At 28.0% G+C, this 17963-nt stretch overlaps 1 protein-coding gene across 3 annotated transcripts in view; it reads right to left on the bottom strand.

Annotated features, from left to right (window-relative positions):
• The window catches only part of LOC107445427 (zinc finger protein 488), a 114105-nt gene that overhangs the window by 40369 nt on the left and 55773 nt on the right, over positions 1-17963 (bottom strand). The window contains exon 1 of one of the 3 annotated variants that reach the window (XM_016059816.3): positions 11294-11482. The exons of the other annotated variants lie outside the window; for them this stretch is intronic. The gene's annotated coding sequence lies outside the window, so the exon portion shown is untranslated. Of the gene's footprint in view, positions 1-11293; positions 11483-17963 lie in introns of those variants that run through there. 3 annotated transcript variants of the gene reach the window in all.

The raw sequence follows: 17963 nt of genomic DNA, 5'->3' as shown, positions 1-17963 counted from the left end.
AGGACCCATAATCCTCATAGAACAATCCCTGACGTCTGTAAGCTACTTGAACATAGTTGCAGACCAGATTCACCCATTCATGGCAACAGTTATTCCTGCGGGGGATGGTGTTTACCAACAGGATAATGCACCATGTCATAAGGGTCGGATCGTCATGGATTGGTTCGAGGAACATTTCAGTGACTTTCAAGTCAAGTCTTGGCCCCCAAATTCACCAGACCTTAATCCAATAGAGCATTTGTAAACCAAACTTGGAAAACCAAATTCGTTATCCCCCGCTACCCCCTCGCGATGTGAGGGAATTGCAGGACTAGTTGGTGAGCGCTTGGTACCAGATACCTCAGACTACCTATCAGCACATTGTGGAGTCAGTGCCACGGCGGGTGTTAGCAGTTTTGAGGGCTAAAGGTGGTCCTACATGTTATTAGCAGGGTGATCATAATGTAATGGCTCTTCGGTGTATGTTCCATATATAGTTAGAAAAATAATTTTAAAATTTGTCAAAAACGAATCTAATAATTTTTTATATTAGGTATATCAACTATTTAATTAAGAAAAGCAAACTTATGAAAATCTGACGAATTTGGGAATGGCATAGATAATGATCTATGCCATTCCCAGTTTGCAAATTAAAAAAAAGCCAGATGATTTATGAAATAAAACTGAAAATAATTTCAAATAATGAAAATAGCGACCTTATTTTTTATCCACTTAATTATTAACTGGTGTAGGATTTTCTTTCCGTTTTTTAGGTATTCATAATTATACATCAATACGAATCTTTCATCTGCAGTAAAAATCAATTCATTACCAGTGTGAATTAACCGAATAATAGAAAATTATTAGTTGACGAGTCACTTTAGTGTTGGTTTTTAAGTCATGACTTTAACAAGCAATATTGATACGTTTCATGTTCAGAAGCAAAAACGATTTTGAACTAATTATGTGAATAAAACAAAACTCAATCAGAAATATTAATTTTATCTTAATGATTCCAATCATGAAACACGCTTAGTTAACTTAGAGTCGATTAGACTCTAACCACATTTTCGTAATATTAATTCCCTCATTTTCCAAAACCAATAACTGTGTCCAAGGACATTTGACCTCAGCCGGATGACCACTAGACCGTCTGTTCATTGCTCTAATAACCATCAGGGCTAGGTCTAGGCAGGTGGAAGTGACCTCACAAGATTTTCCTTCAAGGAAGACCAGGTGCTATTCAGCTTCATGTGATGGTTTCTACTCCACTATCTGTTGCCACCGAGTGCTTCTCAAATTTAGTAGATTGAAGAATAGAATGGAGTAAAGGGGTGATGAGGGTATGTGGGGATGACGCAGCTGTGTATCTTGGGGGTAGCCAAGTGGAAAATGAGAATCCAAACAAGCGTTACTAGCCGATTTCTCCTCTCCAGATCCTACAAGCCCTGCGGGGAAGCTCAGGAGTCGACGGGAAGCGCAAGATGAGAAGATGATTGTCAGAGGATGGGGAAGATGAGGAAGAGGGATGCTCAGGAGGAATTTAAAGGTTAATTGTTCGTTCACAAGTCGTCGGTTCGTTTGAGGCTTTGATTATTCGATCGCCTATTTTCCAGAGATTGTTAAAAGGAATGCTTTGTGTTCTCAGTGATTTTTCCTTAAATAGTTTTTGGTTGAAAAGAGGCTTTTCGTAACCGCGAGCGCGGAGTCTTTCACGTCGCAAATTAGACCATTTTTGTGCCATCATATAAATGAATTGTAAGTGGATGGAAATTGGAAATAGAAAAGAAAATTGAAAAGCGATTTCATTTGCTGTTTATGTAGCATATGCGACATTGAAAATTCATTCACGCGATATTTTTTTTAATTTTTTTTATTTAAGAATTTCTAATTAAATGCTAAATCGAAAGATTCGTATTCTATAATTATTATTTTAGAAACGTTTTACAGTTTTATTTATCCGACATATTAGCAAGTTTTCATTGAATAATGTGTTCAGCTTTAAGTAAGTGGATTTTTGTAGTAATTACAAGTTATTTGTTTTTATTTATAACAAGTTTTTTTAAAAAAATTTATTTTTATATACTGTCTTCAAGCTTACATTCTTTTTAATATGGTAAAATGAAACTCAAAGTGATATTTTAATGCTATCATATTTAGACTTATTATATTACCTATAACACGTGAATTTTTTTATCACTAGGAACATTTCTTGAATACAGAACTGTTCAAGTGGAAACATCAGAGAAAGCAAAGTAAAAATAAATCAAACGCGAAACGATTCTTCTTTTGAACTATTTATTTAATTTATTAAAATCCTTTATACTTATTTATATAAATCTTTTAATCATTATAATGCCAGGTGATTTATGGTTTCGTCTATATGTTATGTATATGGTTATTCTACAGTGCTGCAAGAATCTTAATCAGAAAAAAATTTAATTGCTTAGATTTCCGTATAAGTTATATAAAATTTTCGAATGTTAATATTAAGTTATAAAACATTATGTGTACCTAAAATTATACGCATAGGCGTAAAATTGGCACGTATCGCGTAATAATTATTTTCACACTGCTAAAATTTATTTAATAATTTAGATCATGAAAGGAAATCATATAAGTCATCAAAGTCATGAAGCATGTAAAAAAAATTACTGCGTAAAAGTCTCAAAATCAATATGTTTCTACTTTCGCTTTATTTGATTTTTTTTATTGCTACACTATTCTGCAAATAAATCTTTTAAGGATTATAATATCGGCTAACTTAAGATTTTATATTTCCAAAATGAATTTATTTTATACTCATTTTATCCTTAAGAAAATCTTGGTTGAAAAATCAACTTCAAGAAAAAATTTTCACCATTAAGCAATAAAATATCATAAATTACACACATAATGAATTGCATGTAACATGTATAATATCAACAAAAGTAACTGATTTATATAAAAATATCTACCATTGTAGAATAAAAGTGACTCAAAAAAGTTTTTTCCTTTTCTAATAATAAAAAATCATCAAGAAGAGCAAGAATTAATAAGAAATTGAAATTATTGAAAACTTAATTTATTTAATTACCTCAGCATATTTGTTCCAATTATTACATGTTTATGTAGAGTTAGTTGATAACGTTTCATCAGTTATTTCTGATATTTTTTATCCCATGCAATGAATTCAGTTACTTCAATATTAATTTGTCCACTCTTTAGATGCGTTATCTATATGCATCATCTATATATTTATTCATCTTATGTAAAATTATAAACGCGTGTATTTCTTTAAGTTGGCAACAATATAGTTATTATTATTTTTTTTTAAATTTGTCATAAGTAGTATTTTAAGTAGTGTTGAAAAATTAGTTAAACGTTAAGTTTTTATTTAGATTCATTTTGTTAGGTTCGCTTAAGAATATTTTAAGGAACGTTGAATAGTTAGATACAAGTTAAGTATTTATTTAGAATAATTTTGTATTTTTTATAGAAATAAGAATTTAGTAACGAACTAAAATAAAGCTACCCGGCTAGTTTTGATAACATTTTTTAAATGTAAATATATTTTTTTAAATATTACTTATTTTTGAGGACTTTAACTATGTTTTGAACTATTTCTTAAAAACAAGTCTAATACTACTGAGTTAGGGATCAATTCAGTTAAAAAAGAAAATTTTTAAAAATTTTCGCATGCGTCTTTGCAAAAAAGCATGCATAAAAAAATGAAATTCTTCTTTTTTTATCTCTTAGTTTGATGTTCAAAACATGTGTGCTATAGTTATAAGCATTCATGAGATATCGTGTTTAAGATGATGTAAAATGTAAGAAATCTGATTTTGAGATAAAGGCATTTAAAGACTTAAAAGCATTAGTCTATCCACTGTCACAAAAACTGCTATAATTTTGTAAGTAATTAGAGTACAAACAGAAGCATAGTATTTTTAGAAAGCTAAGAATACAGGGATTTCAACTTTAAAATAAACTCAATTTCAAAAATTTTACTCCAAATTATGTTTTTGCACTATTTTTAATTAAATTTATTTATAATACTGTCTAAAGTGGTTGTAGAAATTGTAAACAGAGACGCATACTTTCATACCAATTATTGGCAGTGGAGCTTACATTTTTTACATATATATAGCATATATATTTCATACAATGCTCAAATTATGGTTCGAGAAGTGCTTTAGAAAGTAGCACAGCACGTAATAAAGCATTGGAATGAGTGCTATTTTATCTCACGACAGAAAATTGAAACTATAATAATGAATGATAATTTTAATACTACCTATGTTGAAATTTCCCGAACTCATACCAACAGTGATTAGTTTGATTTGATAGCTACCTGACAGATTTTGAATTATTATTAAAATTCAATACATACAAAACTTGATTGAATTACGTTATGTAATATATGCCTTAATGTGATGTGCATTACATCAATGTATTATGATGCAATGAAAAAACCTGATTGCTGAACACGTCTTAACCTGAATTAGTTAAAAATTGAAATCAAAAACTCCCACCCTGGCAAATGCTTTAGCAAAAGATAGATGGTAAAAAAATTTGTTTCATATATTGTTTAAAACTAATTAAGGCGTTAGGGTTGGAGGAGAGGTTGAAAAATTACAATATTTAAATTGTGCTGAGTGCCGACCGGCCTGTGTAGGGGGCAGGGAACTGTACTTGCAGCAGAAGGGTTCTGGGTTCGAAATCCGGGCAAGATATGGATGTTCCCTCCTTCTCTGTACTATCTGTCCTTACTGTGGGAGTGACCTTGGCCCACCAAATATGGTGCCCCTGTAAGAGAGGTCAACAAAATCACCCTATAAATGCCTGAATTGACGGATGTTAACACAGACGGGCATTGGAAAAAAATTGTGCTGAGTTTTTGGCTCGGTTGCCTTTAAAATTTATATGTTGCACAAAAAAATTCTGAATGGAGACCAAGCTAATCACCAAAAGCAGCTAGTTTGTTATAATTATAACGAATTTTTTAAACATCATTTATTGAAAGATTTTAAAAAATTCATTTATTTTGAAATTTCATTCATTTTTATTTCAGTTATAAATTATTAAAACTGTGAAATATTCTGATTAAGCAGATAGAATTTGTAAACTTCACGTAAATTCTTACAACTCTCTACAAATATGTCCTGAATCTTTTTCTAGCGTAATAAACGTAAGGAAGAACGTTATGAAATATTCCAAGAGCACAAACAGAACATAAAATACATAAATGAAGGTAATATATAGAGATCTCCCATTCTTAAAAAAGTAAAAGTTAAAAGAAAAAAAACATCACTAGAGAATCGTTTAAATTTTGAAGAAATTTAAGGAAAATATTCCAAGAACTTTATAGAAAATACTTTTTAATTTTTGAAATTTTCAATTTATATATCATTTATTCTTCTAAAATTCTTTGTTTGTTAGATCATTTCTTTTAGTAAAATTTCTAAAAACTTTGTAAGATAATTTCTTTTTTCTAAGATATCTTTTTCCTAAGATTTCTGGGATAATTTCTTCTTTCTAGGATAATTTCTTATAATTTTTAGTGAAATTTATATTTTTCGTTGTAATTTTTTCGAACTAAGATATGATTTAGAACATTTCAGTATATCTTTACTTTCTAAAAACAAATTAGAAATTTTAATAAAATATTTTAATAAAAATATAATAATTATAGAATTTTAAAAAAATATTCAAAACTTTAACAAAGTTTTCCTGATAATTTCTCATAACTTAAGAGCCATGTATAATAAGTTCGCAATGCTAAATCAAAAGGAATGGTTTTTATCGTAAAAATATTTCGGAATTAATCTCAATTTTATTTTAATGTGCCTAGCTGATATACTTCACAAGATAATAGTATGGCTTTGTATGTCTTAAAAATAGAGGTATTTAATAGATTTTTATTTTTAATCAATTGTTTTTGAACGGTATTAAATTAATCTATAATGGGGAATAACATTCGATTTTTTTACTGCAGAAAGATTCTTTAATAAAATATAACATTTCATATGCTTATCGTTTTTTATTTTTCTAATTAAATGAAATTAATTCTTTAATTAAAAAAGAAAGCTGTAAAGATTTTAAAAACTTTAATTAATCGAATTTAATTTGAAATCAAACTCTTAAAAGTAAAACGACTATTTTATTTTGCTTTCCCTTTAGTTTTTAGTATTTTGTTAAACAAATTCAATTTTTCTATTCGATTTCTCGCTGGATGTCAGGATGCATCTTTAATGACATAATTAGCCATATAAGTTACACAAAAACAAAAGGATTTCGCAACCACATGCATTGTTAAAATTTTCATTCTGAAATTACAGAAAAATAACCGGCAGTAGTCTGTTCATCCGATTAACCCTAAAGGTTACGGACAGGAACAATTTTTTTTACCTTTACCTTTTCGAAACCATTTACAATTGGTACAGCTAAATAACCGTGAAAATGAAGCTATATGGTTTTGTAACCATTTACAATTAGCATAGTTTCTAAACCATAAAAAGGAAATTCAAACGGACTTTGGAGCTCTGTGGTGCTGTGAGATTCATGCGTGAATCATAGTTTGCATTCTAATCGACCAATGTTATAGAGTGTAGGGTACAGGAGGACACTGAAAAATCTTGATGTATTAATCGAAAAAGAATCGAAAGGAATCGAAAAGGAGATAGTGTGGAGTCAACGATGGAACTCAAACCCCTGTTCAGTTGATCATGAGAATGCAGCACGGAACAAAAGGGCTTCATAAGTTGGGTCTGGTTGGCTCGGTGGAATTCTGGTTGTTAATTAGGTAATCTGGTTGTCGTATTAGGTAAAAATAATCAATTAGCCTTTTTTCTCACACTTAGCAGTTTGAATAACGTCTTTTTAATGGCTATTTGACTGTTTTGGTTGAGTATGTCAAAAAAATAATTAAAAAATTGCTATTTAACAATTTTTACCAAGAAATTTCTAACAGTTGTATATTTTAGAATATTATTTGTATTTCAGATAGCAAATCCATTTTTATAAGCTTTAAGTAATAATATGAACTCCAAATAAAGGGGGGAAATACTGAAAGAAAACTGAGACGAATTTAATTTACATTTTAACTTCATGAACTTTCTTTATAATTGTAATTAATGGCTTTCAATTTATTTTGTAAAAGTATTGAAATATTATAGAGATGAAAAGCGAAAGATTTTATATATCAAGGCCAAAACTGCTCGAATTTTTGTGCGATTTTTGAAATTTTTATGTAGCACAATATTTTTTTAAATATTATAATGAATGCAATTGAAGGTAAATTCAAACAACTATTTTCTTTTTTAAGCTCTCACATTTTTTTTTGCAATTAACTTGCGATGACTTTTCTAGTAGGCTGATTGGAGACATGAGTATCATTGGAAATTTTCTTAAAATGTAATAAAGTAAACGTGAAAACAACAATTGAGCGCATTGAAATACTAGTATATTCGTTAATCTTGAAGTAATTTAATTTATTCACCAAACAAATAGATATGAAAGCATTTCTGACCCATACCATTGCTGAGATTCGAACCCGGTTCACCTCAATGGAAAGCGGATGGCTTGTCGATGCAGATTCTCGGCTCGCATCGACCAGAGTGCTGACGCAAAATATCCTCAGAGGTAGACACATCATGGGTTAAAGTCCCCTTTCCGTGATTATAATCCTGGGAGGTTTTAATGGTTTATAACACCATATAAAGCAAATGCGGGTTAGTTATATCAAAAAGTCCTACAAGAAAACGAATTTCTCTCAATACTTGATCCTGGAGTTCCCTTGTTTTATGAATTGGGTTCAAAATTACGAGGTTACGGAGTTGAAAATTAAGAGTCATAAACCCAAAATTGGGTTGGCTGTTCAACTACGGTTATAAAATAAAATTTTAAAAATGAAACTTATGTACTAGAAACTTTGGTTCTTAAATCAGGATTCGTTAAGCCAAAAAACATTTACAGGTTTAGTATTTTGAATCACTTTCTTTGCTATAGACATTTGGGTAGAAATAAAACTTTTTTTCCTCATTACTTATTAGAACGAATATTTAGTATTGTTTAAGTTGCGTTCATACTGCAGATATTGTTTATCAATTTCCTTTTGTTAAATTAATGATGCTAACTTTTTCCGCAATTTTGTGTTGACATTTCTTTCTTTTCTGCAACTTTCTATGCTTTGTTTTTCTTTGCAATCACTATGTTGCCACCTAATATGCCAAATAGAAATTAAAAAAAACCTGCCCCATATGCCGATCATATTCCTTCTCACATCCTATAACTGAAACTGATTTTAATAACTTAGTTCAATCAACTGTTGCCGTTCGCCTTAATCAGATAATACGATAAAATATATTGCTATTACTTTATGTTTCATATATATTTTTAAAAATTAAAAATATAAAGCTTGTTTATGAACAAATATAAATCCTATACCCAAAAATGAGAAATATGCAATTATTTTTTTCCAATTAGAAACATTAATGAATTAAACTTTGAAAGTAGTGAAATTAAAATGCAATTTTTTAGTTTTTTCCCCCCAATTACAATGAATTAGAATGCCAATTCGTACATAAACCAAGCCAATTCGTGTTCGTAAAAAGTGATCTCATCACATGAAGAGAACATATTTTTCTTAATCTTTCACAGTTGTAAAGAGCAATACAATAATAATACTTAATATTAGGATTATTTTTACTTATGGAAAGATAAAATTAAGTAAAGTTTAAAAATAGATGTTGAGTAATACTTGAAATTCATACTTGCATACACATAAAATTGAAATTTCGATCGCCTATCATCGACTTTGTCTTCCATGCAAAACTCAAGTTTTATTCCCATAACAATGAACTCTGGGTCAATGACAAAGACTTAAAAAGGTTTGTCAACATTAAAAAACCGTTCAACTGATGCAAGAGAATCATACTCCATAAGAAATATAACACTCCTAACTGTTGTAATCAATTCTAAGATGTCGTTTTTCTTGTCATGAATAAACAATTCATGATTTGCACGGGTCGAAATACTTTATAGAATAAAAACAAGTCCTTGAAATGTGTTTTCAAATTTTGAATCTATTTGAGTTAGTAAAAGTGAAAACACTTACGTCTGAGTTTTTGCATTAGATTAAAACTTATGTAGTACTGAAAATGAAAGTTGGAAAACATCGTAAAATCGCCGAAGTGGAAAGGTAAAAATTAAGAAAAAGGCTGTTATTTGAGAAATTTTTTTGATGTTTTCTTATTTTTAAGAATAAAAAGAAATAGTCAAATATTAAAATTTAAAAATAAAAAGAACTTATTTAAGATATTAGTATAATGTTGAAAACTGCTTTTTTTTAGATATAATTCCCATGGATTCCCATTTAGATATAATAATTTAATGAGTAAGAAATGAGGATGTAAAACATTTAATCGGTAGAACTGAAGTAATGTACACTTTTAATTTCACTGCTACCATTTTTTTGAAGAAAAAAAAATTTTTTAGAATTCTAAGATTTTTCACATTTGTTTGGATTAGTCTTTCACTACTTCAAGATTACTTCGTTGCTTGTTTTAGGCAAATGAAATAATATAAATTTCAAAAAGTAATTTCAATAACTTGAAAGAAATTAAGTAGTGTAAAACTTCGCTAGCACTGTTTACATTTATCTGAAGAAACATTACATAGAATTCTAAGATTTTTCTACTTTCATTAACTTAGTTTTAGTCTACTTCAAGATCCAAAGTAAAATTATATAATGATAGTGAAAAAAGTAATTTAAAATCTATTTGAAAAATAATTTAGTCATTGCTGTTTTTATTCTGAAAGTACCCGGTTTATAGAGTATTTATACTTTTATGCAAATTACTGACGGATGAAATTTAATATAAATGCCATACTTTTAAATTGGTGCTACGTAAAATATATTGACAAACATAGCATCAGTTGCTCTCTTTAGTTACGTCCCTTTTCACATGGAAAGAGGAAGCAATAAATTATATGTTCTTTCTTTACTTAAATTTTAAAAATTTAATAATTTTTTGGACTTTGTTAAGTTTTAACCTCTTTATTCAGAATATTTTCATAGCTTTAGGATATTCCAGTTCTTTGGAATACGTCCTAAATCTTCAAGATATCTCCTTTAGAAAGCAATAGCGTCTTCATCAGCAAATATAATAAAAATCTTGTGATTCTGATAATTATTAATATCGGTTAAAATCGATGTTCGGTATGCCGAACACTGGGTTTTTGAACGGAAAGGGGAAGTCTGAAGATTTCTTTTATATTTTATATTCATAAATTCTAATAAAAGGTAATAAATATTTCGAACACGAAAAAGTAATTATTTATAATTAATCATCTGCTAGCATTTTCTTATAAAGGTTGCGTTCTGTTAAATAATGTTAATTAATGTTAAACTACTTTTAACAAAAACATTTTTTCTAAGTTAAAAGAAGTTTTAAACTTTTTTAACGTAAATAGTTTTATATATTTTAAAATCTTAAATAAATATTATTAACCATTTTGAGATATTTTAATGTGAATATCATAAGAGACTATTTGATTTTTTAACATGAACATTAATACGTATCTTAGATTCCTAAATAATAATATCCGAATTTAATAATTTTTGATAAATAATATAAGCATAACTCAAAATAGACTTTAAAACTTACAAATATTATAAACTAATAAATTAAACTTCAGTAATCATCAAAAACTGAAAGAAATCATCAGTAGAATCATCACAAATGAATAGATTTGGGAAAAATGGAAACTTCTATTCTTAGTTTTATAAGTAATTTGACAAAAAATGATTATCTGAAAGAAATATAAGAAAAATTTTTACTTCTAAATTCACACATTATAAATATTAGATTTTAGTAAAAAATGTAAAAAATAATAGATTTTCTGTAAATAATGCTCTCATGCTCTCTTTTTTATTGGTATTTCATTAAAAAAATTTATATAAACGCATATAAGTTAATAACGCTTGTTGTATTTATCCCAAAGTATTCTTTATAGACATTGAGAAAAATATTTTAATAACGAAAATCTTACTCCACTATCATAAAAAGTCATATTACATATTATATTTGTAAGTAACGTATATTTAAATAATTTTTACTTTTTTAAAAATAATGAGCACACATTTTTATCTATCATATTACTTCAGAAACAAATATTAATTTATATACTTAAGTTTAATGCTTTTAATATGTCTTGAGAATAAGAAAACATTATCGATACGGCAATAACAATTAGATCCGACTGCAAGTTTATAACGCAAACACTTATTTATTTTTAAATAAATTAAGATAATGACAATGAAATGACGTACCTTCTATATCACTGGTTTAACATCTGTCATATTTAAAGCACGCTTTTAAATAAAGCAAGTTGTTCATCCTTACTAATGCAACTTTACTCGTTTAGTACTAGAGCGAAAAATTTTCCCCGTCGGGTTGCTTTCACTGTAGAGCTTTTCTGCTAGTTGTGCGGAAAAGACTGAAGTACAACGGGCGGCTGGGCGCCCGATGACTCCTTCTTTCCTATTGGACCGTAAGTTTGATGCCGCTCGGCAAATCGTGATGATTGAGGAGGAGCTAGAAATTGAAATGTTTCTCAAATTGGTTGGAAAGAGGTGTGGAAATAGTCATGGCCCCTCAAGTTTTGGCTATGTGTTTTGACAAGGTTGCTTAGGTCAAGTGCTTCGGGATTGACAGGTGCTGATATGATAGTTTATGAAAATTAAACCAGAAAGTCAAAGGGATTGGGTGAGTTGACGAAGTCGCAATTTGTCACTTGTTAGTCGAAATAATTGGATAGTAGATGCACTTCTTTAATTTATTAACAAAAAGGAAGAAGAATGTGAGCTTTATTGTATTGTTTCTTTAAATCGAGGAAAAAGATATACTATTCCTTTTAAAAATAATAATGTTAGTTTTATTTTAATGAACGAGAATAATGAAAGACCTATTTTTTTTCATTAGGAAATTGGTGTGTAATTTGTTTTAAAAAAGAGAATTTATTTTTTTGAAAATCAACCTTATTTTTCAAATGCGAATTTGTTTCTTCCTATCAAAAAAATAGATATATACTAATATTTTTAATTATACTTTAAAATACTTTTACTTAGATAATACTTTAGAGAGCTTTGGATAATACTTTTTAAAAATAACCGTGCAAGTTTTTTTCAAAAATCAGTCAGGCCTTAAATCAGTAATTTTTCTTTGAATAGTTAGATGAATTATATTTTAGCATTCAAAAAAAGAGATGTATCATATTATTTTAAAAAACAATATCCTTCAATATTTAAATTCCAAATTAAGGTAATTCGTTTAATGTATTTTTCTTTGAAATGATAACTTTATTTTTTTTTTCAAATCTAGAATAGAATCAAATCTTTAAAAAAAAATAGTAATACGATACGAGTATATTATTTTTGAATCAAGGAAATAGAAGTATGATCCATTTTTAAAAATAATGATAGGTACTTTATTTTTAATTTAGGAAAAGAAAGTATAATCTGTTTCTTTTCAAAATAATGTTATGAGTTTGGTTTTTAAATAAAGGTTGTAGGTGTATTAGGTTTTATTTTATTATAAAAATTTAATATTTTAAATATTTTTTTAGAAATTTATTCTTCTAAAATCAAGGAAGCATAAGTCATTCTCTTTTTAAGTATAAATACGCAAATTATATTTCTTTTTAAATAGAGAAAAGTCTACATTTATTTAATACTTATTTGAATTTATTGTTTTAATTTACAAAATAAAAGTACTTTACTTTCAAATATAATCTCACAAAATGTATTTTTTAAATCACTAAACAAATCTATCACTATAAAAAATTATCCCATAATTTTTTTTTTCAGATGAAATGAAAACATCTCCCATTCATTATGAAAGTAATTTTCTTTTATAATTCGTATTCAATGTTTAAATTTTCATTCAGAAATTGCTGTAAAATAACCGTCAGCAGTCTGTCTATCTTATTAATCGCAAAGTTTACGGTAAAAAAACTTTTTACCTATACATTTCTGGAACCTATTACAACTAGTATGGTTAAAAAGCCATGGAAAAAAACTATACGGTATTTTAACCATTTACAACTAGAATGGTTTCAAAACTTCATCAAGAGGAAATTTAACTGGATATTAGAGTCAGGCCTTTCATTAGGTAGTGTTTGAGTCATGCTTTATCAAATGAAGCGTGTAATGTGTAATTACTTCATCTAGTTGTTTCACCAATCGTAAGTGATGGGAAATACTAGACTTTTTGTGTTAAGCACCTTTATGGTGCTGCCATCTATGCCGCTGCCATTTTTTATGCCGCTGCCATTTTTTCGCTATGGTGCTGCCATTTTTTTAATTTTTGCTTATATGACCTTCTTTTATTCAAAATTACAAATTTTATTTATATTTAATAAAAAAATCAAATTTTAGAATATACTAGACATTCCTAATTTACTTTTAAAGTAATGTTGTGCTTTTATGTCATACATTAGATTTTAACATTTTATATATTGAGCAGTCGAAAACAAATTCATAATTATTGACTTCCAAAGGACCTCTATACTTATATTAAGTACTTTAGCAATTAAAAAATGCTATTAAATTTAATTAATTACTTTGATTAAAAATTATAAATAATGTTGCAATCCATTGTTATTATTATCAGCGCACAGCATATTGGATGTAACTTACTGTATATAAATGGCTAACTGCAGAATATATATTTGGATTACTCATTTTAACTATGTTTCCTAACAATTTCAATATGATTTTCTAAATTACAGAGCATGAAAACAATATATTGGTGTAGCGCAATTGATCAATAATTTTCATATATTTAATGTATTTTAATATCAGTGGTACATTTCACGTATTTAAATATTAATATAGTATTTCAATGAGTGTCAACTAATGTTTATTACAAAGTGAGATTCTTTTCACTTTTAATCTATAAACTGAGGCGTAAAAGGAGGTAATTACAGTGTTTAAATAGCACTTGCAGTTTTTCATCAAGTAATGATGCATTTCTACTAGTTGGATTTAAATAAATATATCATATTAAATTTAATTTTAGAATTTTTTAATGAATTTTATTTTAGAGTGCACGTTTTTGTAAAATAACCCTTATTTGAAGTCAATCTGTAAATTATATCCATAGTAAAATTATATGTATTTGATTATTTCGTATTCTTGTTAGTTATTCCGAAATTAGATTACGTACGAATCAAAATTACGTAAATGAAAATTTACATAACCTTTCGAAGCAAAAATCTTTCATTCTACGTTCAGAAAAAAAGTATGGTATAAACTACCAGAATATGATAATATTTACTGCATTTCCAAGTATGAGAACACTAAAAAACTCGGCAATTTTTACCAAATCATTATAGGTAATAATTTTAGTGACATTAACTATAAAATATATTTTTATAATTGATGATAAAATTTGGTAATTTATTAATTTTATCATGATACCTCGGAGCATGGTATAAAAACCATTCATTCGATTAAATTTACTTTTCCGTTTTGTATATTTTACTAAATGTTAGCTAATAACAACCAGAATTTTGAAAAACAGAATTTCCAGTGAACCGTTACTATATGAACGGAAAAAATTACCAAATGAAAGGTTAAATTACAGTATATTTTAGTTTTAATTATCAGAAATTTATTTTTTTCACCGGAAACGCCATTACCATACAGTACGGTATTTCGCCAATTTTTTTTTCTCTGTATAGATTCTGCAATTCTGAGACCCCTTATTAATGATATATTATAAATTCTACTTGAAGCATATTTAAGCGTTTATAATAACTCTACTCCAACATAAAAATAGCAAAAGCAACAGTATCTAAACAAATAGTTAAACTATCTTAACTCAAATTGAAATAGCAATAATTATTTAATCTAAAACCAAGCAATTTCACGCCACCTGAGATGAACTGTGGGGGAAAGAATACGAATGAAAAACTGTGTCATGAATCCGATAAGTACTTGAACCGATTCTGGAATCAGTGGGTAAAGAAGAGGACCTGTTAATAGTATCAAAGTGTTAGAATGACGCATTGATTGATTCAGGCTGTACCCGGAGATGATCTAACTTATTTGTTGTTAAATTCTATTTTGCATTGTGAAGGGAAGCCTGGCATCTGTCCTAGTACAACCCTCAGATGAGGATGGATACCAGGGACTAGGGTTACAGTACAATATCAACTCAGCTCAAAAGGGAAATTTCGCCAAATTGAAGCTGACATTAGTATTTAGGTATGTTAACTTCTAGTAGTTTCTTTTTAATTTAATTTTTTCTAAATTTTGGATAATATGGTTAATTTTTAGAAATACTTATGAAGTAACAGGTGTGAAAAATAATAACCTACACTTTTCCACAAGAGACATTTTTATATGAAATAGTTTTTTAGTGTAATTTCAGGATAGGTAGCTTGTAACTTTCCAGAAATCACGCTAAATCACGTAACGTATACACGAAACATTTTTATAGAACTTTAGCAAATGAAAATAACGCTTAATTAAAATAAATTGCTTGAAATAAAATTCTAAAAAATCAACAATTACAGCTTTCTATATTTTAAATAAAAAAATTCAGATTTTAGATGTAATGCTGCAAAATTCTATGCATAAAAAACCTAATTCATCCATTTCAATTCAAGTTATTTTAAACCTAGATTTTACAGTTAGACTCAAACTAAGAGTGTTTATACTAAATTTTTAAACACTAAATACATAACATTTTGACCGCAAATAATGAAGTATGAAAATTAGTGTAAGGTGGTATTTTTTTATAATCCAACAAATCAAAAAGAGATTTAACTAAATAATAAGCTTCATTTAGACAAGTAACCAATTTTCGAGTTTGAAACTATTTGTTATAATTATAATAAATAAATTGTTCCACTGGGGAAAAAGATATCAGTAAAGCTACCAGAATATGGTAAAATTTACCGTGTTTCTGGATCTAAGGAAAAACTATAACTTCGGTAATTTTTACCGATGCACTTTAGTAATTATTTTGGTAAAATTATAAGTGAAAGAGGGTTTTGTAATATAAGACAAAGATTTGTAAATGTGCAAAACTTTTGTAAGTTTATCATGATAGCTTAGAGCATGGCATAAAAATAATTTATTCACTTAAATTTACTTTCCAGATTTGCATATTGCACTAAATATGTGGTAATATGTACTATAATTTTGAAAACCATATATTTATTATAGATGGATTAACTGTTACCATATGAAAATAATGACTACCACACAAATGGTTTGAATACCCTATATTTTGGTTATATTAGAAAGAACTATGTATTTTTTACGAGAAATGTCATGACCTTACAGTGTGGTTTTTTTACGAGAATTGTTTTCGCCGTATGACATTATATTAATTTGAATAAAAATACGAACATGATAAAACATGTTAATCTTATGTATGATACAAATGATTTGTGCCACATCCAGGCATAAGAGGAATGTGGATTTAAGATAGATATAGTTATAGAATACAATTTGATTATATTGAGTATATAGCTAGAATTATATAAATGTACTTATTTTAAAATGACTTAAAATTAAGAGCTACCAATTATTCTTTCGTTACGAAGTTCTTAGTGAAAAATTATTTATCTCACTGCAATTTTGTATTTTTATTAATTCAACTTAATTAATGCCTGCGAAGCTTGTTTTTTTAATTTTTTATTATTATAAAACAAACAATGAAAGCGCGAATACAGCCAATTCTAGTTACACCAGTTCGATTAATCCTAACAGATGGTAACTGGGTTGATCTTCCATCCCCAGGTTCCACTGATGAAGGGGAGCTATCGAACACTCCTTGGGGGAGGGGGGACTTCAAATAGATGCTTCATAGAAAACACGCATGAGAGGGGGGAAAAAACTCGTGAAAGAACGTCTACCTTCTGTGGTTTGATGGCCGAACTGCTTTCATTTAAATTGTGAAACGTAGAACATGGGGGTGGATTTGGGGGGGGGGATAGATTGAGAAGGGAGGAAAGTCAAATAAGGCGCTGAATCGGATGGGGCGCAAAACCGATTAATTAAATTGAAGTCATTCTATGGTTTGTACCCCTAGAAAGGATTGAATTGGTTCACAGCCTCCCTCTGGTTATGTTCTGAAGTAGGTTTTCAGAGAACAGAGAATATTTTTTAACAGTACTATCATAGTATTACCTTTATATAGTTGTTTTCTTCATATATTTTTTTTTCATTTTTGCATTACTTACACCATGCAAATGTATAATTGTTTCATTTTTTCTAAAATATAATTTAAAGTTTTTTCAGTTACGGCAAAATGTCCATTCAAAAGTAAGCACGAACATTTATATATGTATGTATAATAGTAACAAATCATCAATAAATTATATATTTAAAATATTTATTTTAAATTATTTTTAAAACATTTCATAGTAGTTTGCATGATAATTAAAAATATAATTATAAATTTATTGAAAATGTAAAGCCTTATATTTATTTAATTTTTCTTCAGTTTTGTTATTTGCAGGAAGTTTTGCAGTAAATACCCTAAATATAACTTTTTTTGAAAATAAAAAAAAAGGAATTAGTAAACAAAATTTTCGAGGATCTTAAATAAACACCTATGAACTTAAAAAAATCGCAGCAAATTATATCTATTGAGATTATTAAGAGGTCAATCACTTGAGGACAGGAAAAGCAAAGGATGGATTAAAATGATCAAAAATGGATTAAAAACGGAAATATCTCAAATATCTTTTGTATTGATAATGGATGCATTCTTAACATACTAAAAATAAATCATCATCATTTTAACACCTCTTTTGCACTTCCCGAAGATATATGTGAACATCGACAATTTTGAAGCGTTTTTTACCTCTGTTTTCTTATCTTTAATTTATATTTGACTTATGATGCACAAAGTTTTTAATTTTCTTTTGTATTTAAAAATTGGAAAATTCTTAATGTATTTAAAAATACATGTAAATTCGTT

Source organism: Parasteatoda tepidariorum, chromosome 3, assembly GCF_043381705.1.
Source record: "Parasteatoda tepidariorum isolate YZ-2023 chromosome 3, CAS_Ptep_4.0, whole genome shotgun sequence".
Taxonomy (NCBI): Eukaryota; Metazoa; Arthropoda; class Arachnida; order Araneae; family Theridiidae; genus Parasteatoda; species Parasteatoda tepidariorum.
This window is presented reverse-complemented; position numbering and strand designations above follow the sequence as displayed.